Raw genomic sequence first — 14,984 nt, 5'->3', positions numbered from 1 at the left:
GTTTTGCCACATTTTCTGCGTTTTCAGGTTTCAGAATTTTGGCCCTGAGCTAACAACATTGTTTGTTTTTTATCACTAGGATATAATGTATGCTTTGATACCAGCTCAACTGTAAAAGGAAGTTAGGAGAAACGTCCCACAGGATGAGCGGGTTGTGAGGGGAAGGGGCCATGCATCTTCAAGACTTGAAGAGAATTTTATGCCTGGAATATTAAGTAGCACACCTGTTCTGTGATATTTCACAGCACAATGGTGACATTCAGTGTCTGGTTGTAAGCCTAGGTGACAGGTTTTACCTGAAAATGAAGTACAGCCCACCAAAGGCATGCATGTAACACAGAACCCAAGCCTTTCACTATGATATTCTTAGGAAGGGTTAATTCTGTTCAGCCATGTGTCTATTCTTCAGTACACATGCACAAGTATGTATTATGCATTAGTCCTAGAGAAAATTCCTAGATATAAAATATAAGGTATTTCTTTGGAAGAAAACGATCACTGCAAATACGCTATATTATAGAATGTGTCTGTGTCCTAGGAATTGCTTGCCGATGTATTTGCAGACCCCTCCCAGCTTCAGCCTTTCTGCCCACAATGTTCCACTTGTGTTATCTAGAATCCATTATCCTCCCTCCCTTAATTTGCCCCTTTCCCACACAAGAGTTCCCTTTTCTAGTTTCCTGGCCTCCATTTGGGCTCCAGGTTAAACACCCGCAACAAACCATCTGAACTTAGAATCCACATGTGAGAGAAAACATAAAACATTCGTCTTTCCAAACCTGAGTAACCTCATTCAAAATAATTTTTTCAGGTCCATCCATCCATTTGCAAATTTCACTTTTCTTTGTAGGCGACTAATACTGTGTTTATGTATAAACGTATAAACCGCTCTTTGATCCATCCACCTGTTGAGGAACATCTACTTGGCTCCATTTCCTAGCTATTGTGAAAACAACAGCAATGGACACGGAGTGAAGCGTATCTGTAGCAGTTTACAAAGTCTCTGGGTACATGCCTAAGGGTGGTATCACTAGGCCACATGGCTGTTCCCATTCTTGGTTTCTGAGACACCTCCAGACTGATTTCCAAAGTGACTGCACTAGTTGATGGTCCCACCAACACCACATGAATTCCCCTTTCCCCTGCCTCCACACCGGCACTTGTTGACATGTGTACTCCTGATGACGACCATTCCAATTTGAGGGAAGAAGAATACTATAGCAGTTTTACTTTTCATTTCCCTGATGGCTGAGGATACTGAGAACTCTTAGCGTGTCCTTACCATTTGCATTTACATCTCTTCTCTTGAGAAATTTTTGTTCAGTTCCACAGCCCATTTCTTCTCTCTCTCTCTCTCTCTCTCTCTCTCTCTCTCTCTCTCTCTCTCTCTCTCCTTTACTTTCTGACAGCAGTTTCCCCTCCCTCCTCTCCTCCCTGTCTCTCCTAAACCTCCCCTCTCCCCTCCCCCCATCGTGTCCTCCATTTCTATTCAGAAACAGGCAGGCTTCCCATGGATATCAACAAAACATGGCACCTCCTCTTGTATTAAGACACAGCCCCTTTTTAATTGAATTATTTTTGTTCAGTACAGGGAAAAGCAGAGAAGGGGAGGGCTAACCTGAAGGAAGGTGGTGTGAAAAGCCACACAGAAGTTACTAATCTCACAACCCAACCTGAAAATACCAGTTGACGGGATAGTAGAAGACTCGTGAAATGAAAGAAGAGGGGGAATACAAAGAGCTAGAGGATTATGTTGTAGAATATTATTGTAAGGTGTGTTATTTTTGACTATGTTGAATTTGTTTAACTCTGTGAAGCTGTGTTACTGTGCCTGTGTAAAACACCTTATTGTCTAAGAAAGAACTGGCCAATAGCAAGGCAGGAAGAAGGATAGGCAGGGCTGGCAGGCACAGAGAATATATAGAGGGAGAAATCTGGGGGAAGAGAGCTAGCTAGGAGCCAGAAGAGGAGGAGGACTCCAGGAGTCAACCACTCAGCTACACAGCCAGCCATGGAATAAGAATAAGATTTACAACCCGGGAAGTGGTGGCACATGTCTTTAGTCCCAGCACTTGGGAGGCAGAGCCAGGCAGATCTCTGTGAGTTCAAGGCCAGCCTGGACTACCAAGTGAGTTCCAGGAAAAAGGTGCAAAGCTACACAGAGAAACCCTGTCTCGAAAAACCAATAAAGAAAAAGAAAAAAAAAATTACAAAAGAAAGAGAACTGGAAAAGCCCAGAGGCAAAAGATAGATGGGATAAGTTAAGATAAGCTGGCAGGAAACTAAGCCAAGCTAAGGCCGGGCATTCATAAGTAAGATAAGGCTCTATGTGTGATTTATTTGGGAGCTGAGTGGTGGGGCACCCCAAAAAAGAGCAAAAATCCCACAACAACAGGATTAAGCAAGAATGGAAGCTGGAGAATGGAGGGAAGGAGGGAGTCGAAAGTGAGTTAACCAAAAGTAAGGACGTGTGAAAACCCTGTACTCAGGAAACTAACTTCAAAACACAACTTTAAAAAAAGTTAAACAAAAAGATTTTGAATGGAATTAGCATTCACATTGGTCAGGGAGACCCCAGGGACCTCCAAAACAATTGGCTGTTGTCAATTGTCATTACCCTTTGTAACCCATCTTAACTGCATGGTATGGCCCTATTGCTGAACACACCACACACTCGACTTCTGAACACAGAGAAATTAACCTTAAACAAACCAGAACACCTCCTCCCTCTTGCTTTTATAGGGCCAGAAGGTGCTATGTAGGCTACAGGAAGAAAGAAGATAGCAATAGTCTTACTCGGGGCTGGATCCTGCATGGTGCAATACCAATCCATCAGGCAATGAGCTCACTGGTGTAATAGTGGTATGACTGTTATGGGATAACTGCTTTTGGAGGCCTGCTCCATTGGATAGAATCTCATGTCTTGCTCTGTAGTCCTGGTCAGATGCCCATGGATACAGATCTACGGCTTCTGGTCTGGGAGTACAGGAAAGGCTAACTATGCAAAGGTTATGGAAAACTGGGGTCAAGTCACAACAAAACTGTTTCACAGTGTGCTGTGACAACAGAGACAAGGAGAGCCTTCTAAGAGGAGCAAGACAGTTCATCACTGATTTTTCCTGGCTACCCACTGGACACACTGACCAGGGAAGCAGTTAGGAGATTTTCACTCTTCCTCCTCTCCTCCAAATTCAATCCCCCAGTCTCATCCGCAGCTCTGTAGCAGACCGCCTGCTGAAGCCTCCCCTTCTGGGCACCCATTGCCAGAGGATCACACTATAGCCCTTCTCACCATCCCATTCCTTTGTCTCAATTCCCACTGACCTTCCCTGGAAACCCTCTCGTCAATCCAGCCAGGGAACCAAGTAATCAACCCCTCGATCACCCATCTCCTCCACAGCTCTGTAACAGAGCACCTGTGTGGCCTCTCCTCCCTCTCTGTCCCTATTCCAGGGGTCTACCCAGATTCCAGTGGCAAATTCTGCTTTTTTTTTCCCTCTAGAGGATCCTTGCAGCTCCCTTCTAGGTCATCCCAATTCTTAAGTGTCAGCTCCAAATACCCAAAAGCATATTATATCCCATGCCCCTAGTAGCCACCACTTGGCAGGATCCCAGAAGCATTCCCTACCAGGCAACCCACAGCTCCACACTCTCCCAGAAACAAGAGAAGGCCAAAGAAAGCAAGGAACAAAATACCCACCCAACAAAAACAAGACCAGGTGTCAGCACCTAGAATTACAATCATCCTAAACCCAGATGCCTAGACATCAGCCTAAAAACACAAATGACATCCAGGACAATGGAGTCCAGCAGCCCTGCTACAGTAGCCACTCCTTCCCTGCCAAATGCTCAGAGATATCTTTGGAAGAGGATGTGGAAAAAGTATAAGAGCCTGAGGGGATGGAGGACACCAAGGAAACAAAGCCTTCTGGACACAACACACCTATGAACTCACTGAGGCTGTGGCCATGAACACGGCCTGCATTCATCTGCCTCTGATGGGCCCCTAGAAACAAGAGAGGTAGATGGACACTGATTTCCATCCATAACCCAAAAGCTATCTCTATTGGATAATCACCTGCAAATGAAAAATTGGTTTTCTCCAGGGGATTCGCAGGGGGAAACAAACCACTCTTAAGTAAGTCCCATGCCTGGCAGCAGATGCCAACAGAAAACGAACTCAGTGGCATCTTTGGAGGTTCTTTGTCTCACAATGTTGTGTCAGGGCTTTTTTGCCTTTTTTAACCCTACAGGTCCTTTGCATATATATTACACGACTTCCACTTTTGTGTTTTTATGGGATTCCTATGTGTATGAACATGTGTGTCTCTGTGTTTATTTGTGTGTCTTGTGTTTTTTTCTTCTGTTTTTATTTTATTTTATTTTATTTTCCTTCCTTTCAGTATTATTTCTTAGCTGCCTGTTTGTTTTCTAAAGAGAAACAAAGGGGTGTGGATCCGGATGGGATGGCAGGGAGGAGGAACTGGGAGGCATAAGGGAGGGGAAATTGTAATCAGAATGTATTGTTTGAGAAATATCTATTTTCAATATAAGGGGGGAAAATAAAAGTTAATCGTGAGCACCGGGTACTAACATAAAAGAGCAGGAAAAAGTATGTAAGAAATAGATGAGCATTTGCAACAAGATCTAAATTTGACTCATGAACCTTCAACTCCTCTTGTAGTACCAAAATACCTAACCCTTCTGAATGGTTTTCTTGAGTCCCTTTACATGCAGATTACTGAAGCAATGACTACAAAATCTGTTCAGAGCCTGAAGCAGCCAAGACCGTTCTTTCTGCTACCATTTGTGATCCTTTCTGTACAATGAAGATGCCCGATTGTCCCAAAACACCATCCTACCTAGACTCAAGTGATAATAGAAAGATACTAGAGAGGGGCAGATAGACGCCGGGTGTTGACGGAAGATGGACTTCCTTCTGTCAATCTTAACAACATACATGAACTTGAGGAAAATAATCAGAAGGCGCTCACAGCTCAGTATCTGTGGAGTTCTTCCTCTGGGTGGATCCACACAGCATGAGGGACACTTCCACACTAATTCCTGAAGTGTGTGGCAGGGGAAAGGATGAAGACGGAATCCTGGATTGGGAATAAACTACTTGGGGGGCATTTGGAATGTGATTGCCACTGCAAAACTTTCCCAACGCTTCTGTTTTGTGATATTGGAAGCCTTTACCAAGGTGGGAAAACAAAAGGTGTGACTGGGCTCACAGTCAGGGGCTCTCACAGGACCTTCAGGAGGCTCCTCTGACATTTCAACCAGAAAAGCTGAGCTGTATACATTCAACACAGAAAATAAGACTATTCGATTCGGGTTATGTTGTCCTCAAATCAGGCTTTCTTAAAAATTTCTTGCATTCTAAGTTGCCCGGCAAAGAAGACCTCATGCTATCTTACTGTTCATGATTTCTACAGTGGGAACTTTGAGCAGTGACAGAAAGGCACTCCTGGGGGGAGACATTGTCTTCTCCTTGAATCTCAGAACCCGGGGACTCTTTACAAGAGTTTCAGCTCAAGGACAGAAAAGCCTTAACCATCATGCATCACCCTCCTCCAAAGGCATCCATTGTCAAAGCACACAGCAAGGTAAATGGGGGGCCTAGAAAGCAATCAGTTTCCTGAATCCTTTTGCAGCATTGGGACAAGATTACTTGATTTCCTAGACAGTTTCATCCAGAAAATTCCACTATTTAATAGGAATGAGATGATATGTTTGTAATGTTGATATTAAAAATTGGTTGGAGGTGTAGCTCAGCTGGTACCTGTGTTTTCCAAGTGTGAACTAGGTCCTGAGTTTGATCCTCAGCACTGCAGGAAATCAGATATGTTTCAGAGTATTTTGATTTTACTTCCATCAAACCTGTTTTCAAGAAAATCAAATAAAGGCAAGAATAACTTGGACATAGCTGATTTGCCCCCATGGGGAATTGCAATAATTGTTGCTATGTTTTTTTTTTTTTTTCTAATTTAAAGGGGAAAATAATTATGTGAATAAGTTTTTCTTAAATTTAAAAATTTTTGCTCGCATTTCTCTACAGAATTACTGCTACCCAACACAACACATTTAATCTTTAGTTATTCTTTAAGACATTCACATTTGACTTTTTAGGCTCAATAGTTTCATGATAGTAATATTAAACTGAGAATCCATAGTTCCTAAGTTTTTCCCAAATCTACAGGAAATAAAACAGCACCGGCCAAAACAGCATGGAGTTCTTCTGTATGTTGTAGATTTAGTTGTAAGTGAGGAAAACTTCCTTCAGAAGGAAGTTTCTCTTATCCATGTCAAAACTGACAGGCTGTTGTTGGTATGCTTCCTGATATGATCCTACAATGCCCTGGAGGGATCCAGTGTTGCATAACCAGACAGGAGTGTGTCTTCCTGTGCCTTCAACATGGAATATGGTGCCAGGCAGGAACACCATGCTGACCTAAAGAATGTGTGATCTGGTCCACAAACTCACAATTGCTTCAAGTGTTTTCTAAAGCTGAATGTAAAAAAAAACAACCCTACTAACGTTTGTTTCCCAAACCCAAATAGAGGGCAGATTTTGTGCTTAGCAAAATGTAAGTTTATTTGTTGAACAGGTCATTAAATTAATCAAACACAAGATACTGTTGGGCGACTATGACCTGAATCAATCCACAAGTTGTTTGTAGCGCGTGTTTGTTGATTTGAAATGTTTCAATCAGCAAATGGCCATCGAAATTGGATGCACCTGTCTCAGTTCAAAATACATGAACCTTCAAGTTTAATCACTTTTCAACTCTCTTCAACATCTTTTCTCTGATGAGCAGTTCTCTGAAGTAAATATTTTCACAGCTTCGGTCAAATCTAACTTACATTTTTTGAAAAGCATTTTGGCCAAAAAGTGCATTACACCCCTAGTCCACTGTTGGAGCACATTTGAAACAGCCAAGCTCAAAAAACCATATTATGTGGATTCATTTGGATTGTGGTTCCTATTAGTAAGTCACGAACAGTGCCTGTGTTTATTTCCAAGTCTCTTTCTGGTTAGGACAGAGGATCAATTTATTTTGAAATGAACAAATTACGAATCTTAAGACCTTGTCTGTCTGGGTCCTAGGGCATGCAGCTCTTTTCATTTTTATTTCTGGAGTTGAGGAGTCACACAGAGTTCTTACCTGCCTGAGACACAACGCATGGAGGTCTCCCTCTCCTCTCCCTTCTCTTCCCCCTCCCTCTGCATGGGGAGACAGAGGGAGAGGGACACCTCCGCAACCACAGAACAACAGCACCGATTGTGCCCAGCCACCTGACACTCCTGCCCAGCTCAAGTGTCTGGGAAACTAGTCTTCCGTAGAGCTGAATATTTAATGGTACGGGGTAACATCAGGAGGCTAGACAACATTTGTCGTTGCTAAACTTTCTGTTTGCCATTCCTAAGTATCACCTAACTCGGCTAACGTTTATATAGCACAAACGGAAGGGGGCAGGAGGCTCGATCCTTTGAGTAAAACAACTGTGAGATCATGGTGGAGCATTATTATGTCCTGGGCTGGAGGCATGCTCTATACTCTGAAGTTTATGTTCACTTTTTTTTCCCCTTCTGAAAGAGGCTGAAAGTTCACAACCATGGTGATCCTAGCACCTGAACTGCTTCTGGAGGGGATTTTGCTCGCTGGCAACGCTGCCCAGGCCTGTCTAAAATCGAGATGAACAGTAGGAAACTGTTCGGCAGTGGGCTGTCCCCTCGCTGCACCTGCAGCTTCTCCACTCAGCGCTAACAGCTGATACCTTTGCTCATCTTTGCTGCTGAAAATCGCGGAAGCAGAAACGCAGCGCCAGGGGAATCAGCGTTTTCTGCAGGATCGCTGAAACAGGCAGACAGCCCGGTGTCTCCAGAGTTCTGACTAAGGGAGTGAATAACAACAGCCTAAACAAACAAGCAGGTGTGAGTGCCCTGGGGTGGATTCCTATGTAGGAGAAAGGCAACTTTCTCTCTTCCTTGAAACTTCGGGCCAGGGAATTCGAGCGCCCAGAACAGAGGTTCCAAGAAACACCCTCCTCACCTCTTGGAGACCTCTTCCCTCCTTTCCAGGAAACGTCTCAGGGCGCAAAGCTCCACTGGGTGACCCGCTCCAAGGTCACCTGGCGTGCCCCCACCTGGCGCGCCTCTGGTGCGGCCTCAGCTGGATGGGGCTCGCCTACCTTGGAAGGCGCTCAGTGCACGGCTCCGCCTGCTGCAGCTCGGGGAGATCCGGGATGAGCCCAGGGTCGGTCCCCAGCTGGTGCAGTTTGGCGACTGTGGGCAGCTAGTGCTCAGTTAGGTAGGGCGTCCAGGGCAGAGTCCGGTGCCCGGTGCGGGGCGGGCCTCGTGGGAGGAGCCTCTGCTCCAGCTGCCTGGGACGTGCGGACCACGCCCTAAGGGGCCTGTTCCAGGAGAGAGGCCCTAGATGATGATGACCTATTTGCACCTAAGTACACAAACTCATTTCGTGTGTGTGTGTGTGTGTGTGTGTGTGTGTGTGTGTGTGAATAAAACTTTATTTGGGGATGATCTGAAACCAAACAGTTGAGAAATCAGGAGGAAAAATTCCCATGACCCCTCAGCCAGTGCCCGCAAGGTACACACTTTCACAGAGGTGGGTGTGTCGAAACTATGAAGTTAACAATGCCCATTGCTATGAACAAGCCTCAAACTTCTGCAAATGTCACTAGTGTTTTAGCTAATACCTTTTACCCCCATCCCCAAGATCCCATTCAAAATGCTACATGGCATTAGTATAGGCCACCCTGACTCTGCTGGTCTGTGACAGTTTCTTAGTCCTTCCTCGTTTCGAACAGCTGTAGAGATTTGAGGTACACCAGTGAGGTTATGTAAGTATCCCACCTGTCTGTCAGGTGTTTTTCACACGTGGTTATGTGTGTACCAGGAAAAAAACCACAGGGACCAGTCCCTGCCCATGGTCAATATGATAGCAACATGACATCACTGGCAATGTTGACCTTGATTCCTTGATTAAAGTCAAGTCTAGGCTAGGTGTCTCTGCTGAGTTACTGTTTTTCTCTTCCCACACCGTCTTCTTTGTATTGAAATCATTCAGTTCATTTTACTCCATGTGAGAGGAAGATTGAACTCTACTTCCTGTGGTATCCAGATATTAGCATTTAAGGTGTTTTTTTTTTTCTTATCTCTCACCTATCTGTACAATCAGTTACATCAGTATGGACCTGTACATTTATTTTATGGGAGACCATTTTAGCTATTTTTCTATGTCCCTTTGAAAGTTTACAAATATTTAGGTCTTTGAAGAAAAACAAAAACAAAGTCACAAACAACAATGCTTCTTTCTCCACTCCTCTCATGTTTAACAGGAAAACTGCTGCCTAATCCCTCAATATCAAAAGGCTTTTCAGAATTTCCCTTTGAACCCAGCATATCTGAAGGAAGGAAATGGTATTTTCTCAACAAATTAATTTGTGTGGATTATGGCCCAATTGGAGAAACAAATGTTGATAGCTTTTTTTTTTTTTTTTTTAGAATTTGATATTTTTATTAAAGCCAAAGAAACAGTAATTTTCAATAATAAAAGGAAACCTTCTACAGGTACCCTTATAAAATGAAACCTTATATTAAGGAAGACCAGTGAGGTGGCTGAGAGAAGAGAGGTAACTGTTTGCAGTTCTTTCCACCTAGATTCAGTCCCTAGATCCCACAAGACGGCAGGAGAGAATTGACTCTGAACAGCTGTTTTCTGACCTGCACAGACAGATATGCTCAGTACACATATATTTACATACATACATGCATACACACCAAATTAATTAACTAGTTCGTTAATTTCAAAATAAAACAAACTAATGAAATTATCTTTGGCAAGAAAGAGCAAGAGATTGAAAAAGTAAAAATGATATTCTTAAGGTGATGGCTCTCAGGTAATTTTCTGTTCACTCATCCATGGGGTTCTATTAAACTCGTACACCTATGCTTGTAGAAAACTCATGATCCCAAGATAGCCACAGATGTTTATTCCTGGCTTAAACACAGGAGTTCAGATGCTACAAACCATTTGTTATTTGGCTTTGGATTGCTCCTGTTTTCTTTTGCCAGCCTGTTCCTTAAACATCATACTTCCTCCCTTCAGCTTGGCTTTCACTCAGCTTTTGGGGCCACTTTGCTGACGAGGCTCTCTCAACCTCTCTGTCTGGCCAGAATCCTCCCCAGAACAGTAACGCTATTTCTCCGCTGACCCAGGATGTGCCCGGTTCACATAATGAGCAGCCCACAGAGGTGACTGGCTTCCTACTTTACAACTACCCTTTGACTTTATAGTTAAGTGTTATCAGATTTGCTAATAGAGTAAATCTTATCCCTTCACCCACCCACACACACTAAATCTCAAATGACCACGGCCAGGCCATTTAAAATGAAAATGAGAATTTTCAGGGCTGTAGAGATGGCTCGGTGGTTAAGAACACTAGCTACTCTTCCAGAGAACCCAGATTCAATTCCTAGCACTCACACTGAAGCTCACAGCTATCTGTAATTCCAGTTCTAGAGGATCCAGCACCCTCACACAGACATGTAGGTGGGCAAAACACCAATGCATATAAAATAAAAATAAATACATGTTCAAACATGAGATCTTTCTTAAGCAGTTAGGTCTTGGGCCCTGTGAGTGTGGTATCCTTAGAAGAAACAGGAGAGAAGGAATCTGTAATTTGAGGACACAGCAAAGAGGAGACAAAGGAGGAAGAGGATCTCACATATCACATCTGTGTGGGCTTTGATCTTGAACTTCCCAGTCTTTAACATGTGAGAAATAAAATTAATTACTTAGCCAGTTAAATATAAACATGTGTGTGTGTGAGTGTGTGTGTGTGTGTGTGTGTGTGTGTGTGTGAACCTATTGCATTTTGTTATCACAGTCAGAATGGATTAAGACAATGTCTCTGAAGAAATCTGCAAAATCAGATAGAAAAGTAAGATTCTGTGTGCTTTCCTAAATCCACACTTTTCTGCAGTCTAGGAGCTAACAATTAGACCAGTGCACCTGGGATAAAGGACTCTAGTTGCAGGTAAAACAGGGGTGGGATAATAGGAAGAAAGTCCTGGAAATGTTTGCTTCACTCACATCTTAATGTTACTTTTTGGTCAGTCTCTGTGAAGAAAAGATGGAAAGAATCATTACAGGAACTGGAACCCTCATCATTGTTATAAGGTCATGGGCAAAACACATAGCAAGTGTTTAGGAACAATAAGCATGTCCATCTGTATATACAAGTCTGTCTGAACAGCTAAGTCTTTTATATGACTCCTTTCACATCACAGATGCAGAAACCATGACATAACCAAGAGTGATATCCGAAATATGTACCTACTGGTTAAACAATCAAAAAAATGCTAACCACAATACACCATTGGTATGTCAACCAGCTGAATGTGACGTCTACGTATCAGTATTTGCTTCCTTCTTAGCAAAACTAGAAGTCCAAGCCTAGGTATGCATGTCAATGGTAAGGTAGCTGCTTAGTACGCACAAGGCCTGCATTTGATTCCCAGCACCACAAAAACAAACAAACCATCTTCACAACCATGCCCTACAGACACAAAGCTGATATTCTACCAGAAATGTCATTTCAAAACACTCTGGTCCAATAGCTGTTTGCTGTTAGTAAGTTCTGATTTCTATGGACTTCCTTACGCTGATGAGTTCAGCTTTCACCTAGCTTGAACATGGCTAGAATATTAAAGGTCACTTTCCTCTGCAAGGCTGACTGATTAAAACCTGTGTGTTTATGGAAAGAGGGACCATCAAATCACAGAGTCAAATCATCTGGACCTGTCTTTATCACTCTTAATAATCATTCCTTGCTCACATCTGTGACCCATCATCCCTCCCTGTATTAGTAGGTAAATAAATCTCTTTAAAATCTGCCAACAACACTTTAGCTTCCACCAACCCCCAGGTTAAGAATGTTGTCAGGTAGCATCTGAAGCCTATAGCAGAGACCTCCCTGTTTTACTGTACCCTGCCTGACTGACGTTCTTAGCAGTGCACTTTAAATATTTTATTTTGTAAGAAAATGAATTATGTCTATGTGTACACATCTGTGTGTGGATACATGAGTACAGTGCCCTTAGAGACCAGAAGGAAGTGCTAGATCCCCTGGAGCTGGAGATAGAGGTTGTAAACCTTCTGGGGATTATGCTGGAATACAACCCTAAAAGAGCAGAATGTGCTCTTAACTGATGAACCATCTCACCAGCCCCACCAATGTGTTTTAAAACTTGTTTGATTACAGTAAGAACTTGATATAATCACCACCACATTGAAACACAGAATTTAGAGGAGCCTAGATCTGTGTTCCTGAGCTATGGTCATTTATATTTGGCTGTCAAATAAAGTCACCTGTTAGTCCATTTGACTTGAGGGTTGTGTTTTGGAACTAACAGCTGAAATGTCAACTATAAACACTTTTCTCAGAGATTGTCTGGAGGAGGGATGCAAAGTGCAGAGTAAGGAACAGGAAGGAGTGTTAAACAGTTTGTTGGCCATACCTAGAGCCAACAAAGCTCAAGACTGCTGTCTTTAGTACCGTTTGTTCACATGCTCTCCTGTTGTCTTTACCGCTGCAGAGGATTTCAACAGCACTTCAATAGCACCTGTGTTCTCACCTCTTCTCCTGGAATAGAATGGATCCTTATAGATTCTGGAACTCAACCTTCTTTTGTTTTGCTTTTTGTTTTTGTTTTGGCTTATGTGTTTGCATATTCACATGTGTGTTTATGAGTGCATGTACATTCATGTGCAGGCTCATGAAAAGGCACAAAGCTGATACTGTGTGCCTTCCTTGAACTCTCTAGTTTATTGAGGTAGAATCTCTCAACTAACTAGGGTATATAGATCTACTCCTTAGTTTGCCCTGGGGATCCTGTCTTTGAACATTGAGTGCTGGGATTACAGGTGGCCACCATGCTAGCCTGGCTTTTGTGTGACTTCTGGGATTTAGAACTCTGGTCCTCATGCTTTCGTGTCAATTGCCTGCTCTGGCTACTTGGTGCTGGATTGTTCCTGTTCTCAGTTCTGATCCTAGGAGAGGCTCCAATGAAACCTGAGTTTTCCACTTTAGAGTTGGTATAGATATAACCGTCTCATTGAATAAGAAACACAGATCCAATTGCAGAGTTAAAAGCCACGAGGTCAGAGCAAAAGCTGAAAACCTTACCCTTCACTGCTTCTGCTGTCTTTCCTCTCTGCTAGAGAGCTACTTCCTGTGTGTCTGTCTTTTATATAGACTTTCTGTTCTGCTTTCTCATTGGTTGTAAACCCAGCCACATGACCTCCTCGTCACTGCCTGTATGTACAGACCTCCAGGTCTTCTATGGTTGGTATTAAGATTAAAGGCATGTGTTACCATGTTGGCTGTATGCTTGAACACACAGAGATCCACCTAGCTCTGCCTCCCAAGTGCTGGGATTAAAGGTGTGCACTACCACCACACAGCTTCTGCTATGGCTTGCTCTGATGCCAAGGCAACTTTATTAACATACAAATAAAATCACATTTTACAAATACAGTATCACCACAAGTTGGGGAGCTTTTTGCCCCAGATCTCCCTTTTTAAAGGAACTGTACTATTGTAGATATCCCCCCACCCAACAAAAACAAAAAACAAAACAAAAACAACAACAAAAAAATAAGACCAGCCCTCAATTCAAAGATTTCAGTAGTGTATTCTAAAACCAAATAGAGGAGGGTGTGTCCTGGAAAGACTGAGTCAAGTTACTCCAACAAGTTACTCCAATAGCTCCATGTTCCAATATGGTGATAAAGCAAAGACAGTCATCAATCAAAACAGTTTTTAAATTCATTACTGGAAACATCAGATAACTGGGTTACAGAAAATCAGAGACATCAGGCATCATCTGATGACATTCTTATCTTTAGATTTTGGGAAAGCTATGGATCTATTTGTGCATTCCAGAAGAGTTTATATAGTAGTCACAAGGACATTAGGTCACATTCAGAAGAGAGGCTAAGATAATTCAAGATAACTTGTGTATGAACCTGTAACATCCCAATTCACCTCAATCAACTTTGTAATGTGCTTAAGTAGGCATAGCTTTTGTTCTTGATAACTTCAGTTCACATTATAAATTGATGGCCATTGAAATGAGTGTATGTTACCCTCTCTCTCTCTAAGACTTAGTAACTATGTGGCGGTATGTGTTTTCTCTGTTAGAGAAAAAGTCAACAGGGACAATGGTTCTTAGAATAGACACTCCAGGTGGAAAGCACCATGACTCATGCCTCCAGCACAAAGCAAATAACCAAGGAGTGAGGCCAAGGAGCTTGCCCTTGGGTTGGGCAGGAATCTGCGGCACACCCCATACCCATTTCCTCTCCTTCCTTCACCCAAGGAAGATTCTGTGATGGATTTGCCTCCAAAGAAAAAGACAGCCATAACCTGTACCAACACTCCTTTACATGGTCCTGACTAAATTTTATTTGCTTGTGGCCAATAATAATAATAATAATAATAATAATAATAATAATAAAAGAAAAGGGAAAAAGTGAAAACTGCCAAATAAGGGAACTATCACAAATGTGTGTTTGTACTTGAAAGAGTTGTTGTCAAGAACTTAGTTCAAATAGTTCAAGTAACTGTTCTTGCCCAAACATATCAATGGAAGGTAAAGGAAAGGGACTTTATCTAATAGTAGCTAGGGCTTGTGGGCAGTAGGCTGTTGGGGAATATTATTTTAAGGTGAGTTACTTTCGCTTATGTTGCATTTGTTTGATTCTATGAAGCTGTGTTCCTTTGCCTGTGTAAAACACTTGGAGGTCTAATAAAGAACTGAGTGGCCAATAGTGAGGCAGGAGAAGAGATAGACAGGACTCTCAGGCAGAAGAGTTAATAGAGGGAGAAATCTGGGAGGAGAGGAATGATCTAGGAGTGAGAGAAGGAGGGGACATCAGGGGCCAGCCACC

At 42.7% G+C, this 14,984-nt stretch overlaps 1 protein-coding gene across 2 annotated transcripts in view; it reads right to left on the bottom strand.

Annotated features, from left to right (window-relative positions):
• Positions 1-8,317, bottom strand: part of Ccdc68 (coiled-coil domain containing 68) — a 40,266-nt gene extending 31,949 nt beyond the window's left edge. For both annotated transcript variants that reach the window (XM_036204996.1, XM_036204997.1), the window contains exon 1: positions 8,058-8,317. The gene's annotated coding sequence lies outside the window, so the exon portion shown is untranslated. The remainder of the gene's footprint in view (positions 1-8,057) is intronic.
• Positions 8,318-14,984: the final 6,667 nt, after the last annotated feature.

The sequence above is a fragment of the Onychomys torridus genome, chromosome 13 (assembly GCF_903995425.1).
Source record: "Onychomys torridus chromosome 13, mOncTor1.1, whole genome shotgun sequence".
NCBI lineage: Eukaryota > Metazoa > Chordata > Mammalia > Rodentia > Cricetidae > Onychomys > Onychomys torridus.
This window is presented reverse-complemented; position numbering and strand designations above follow the sequence as displayed.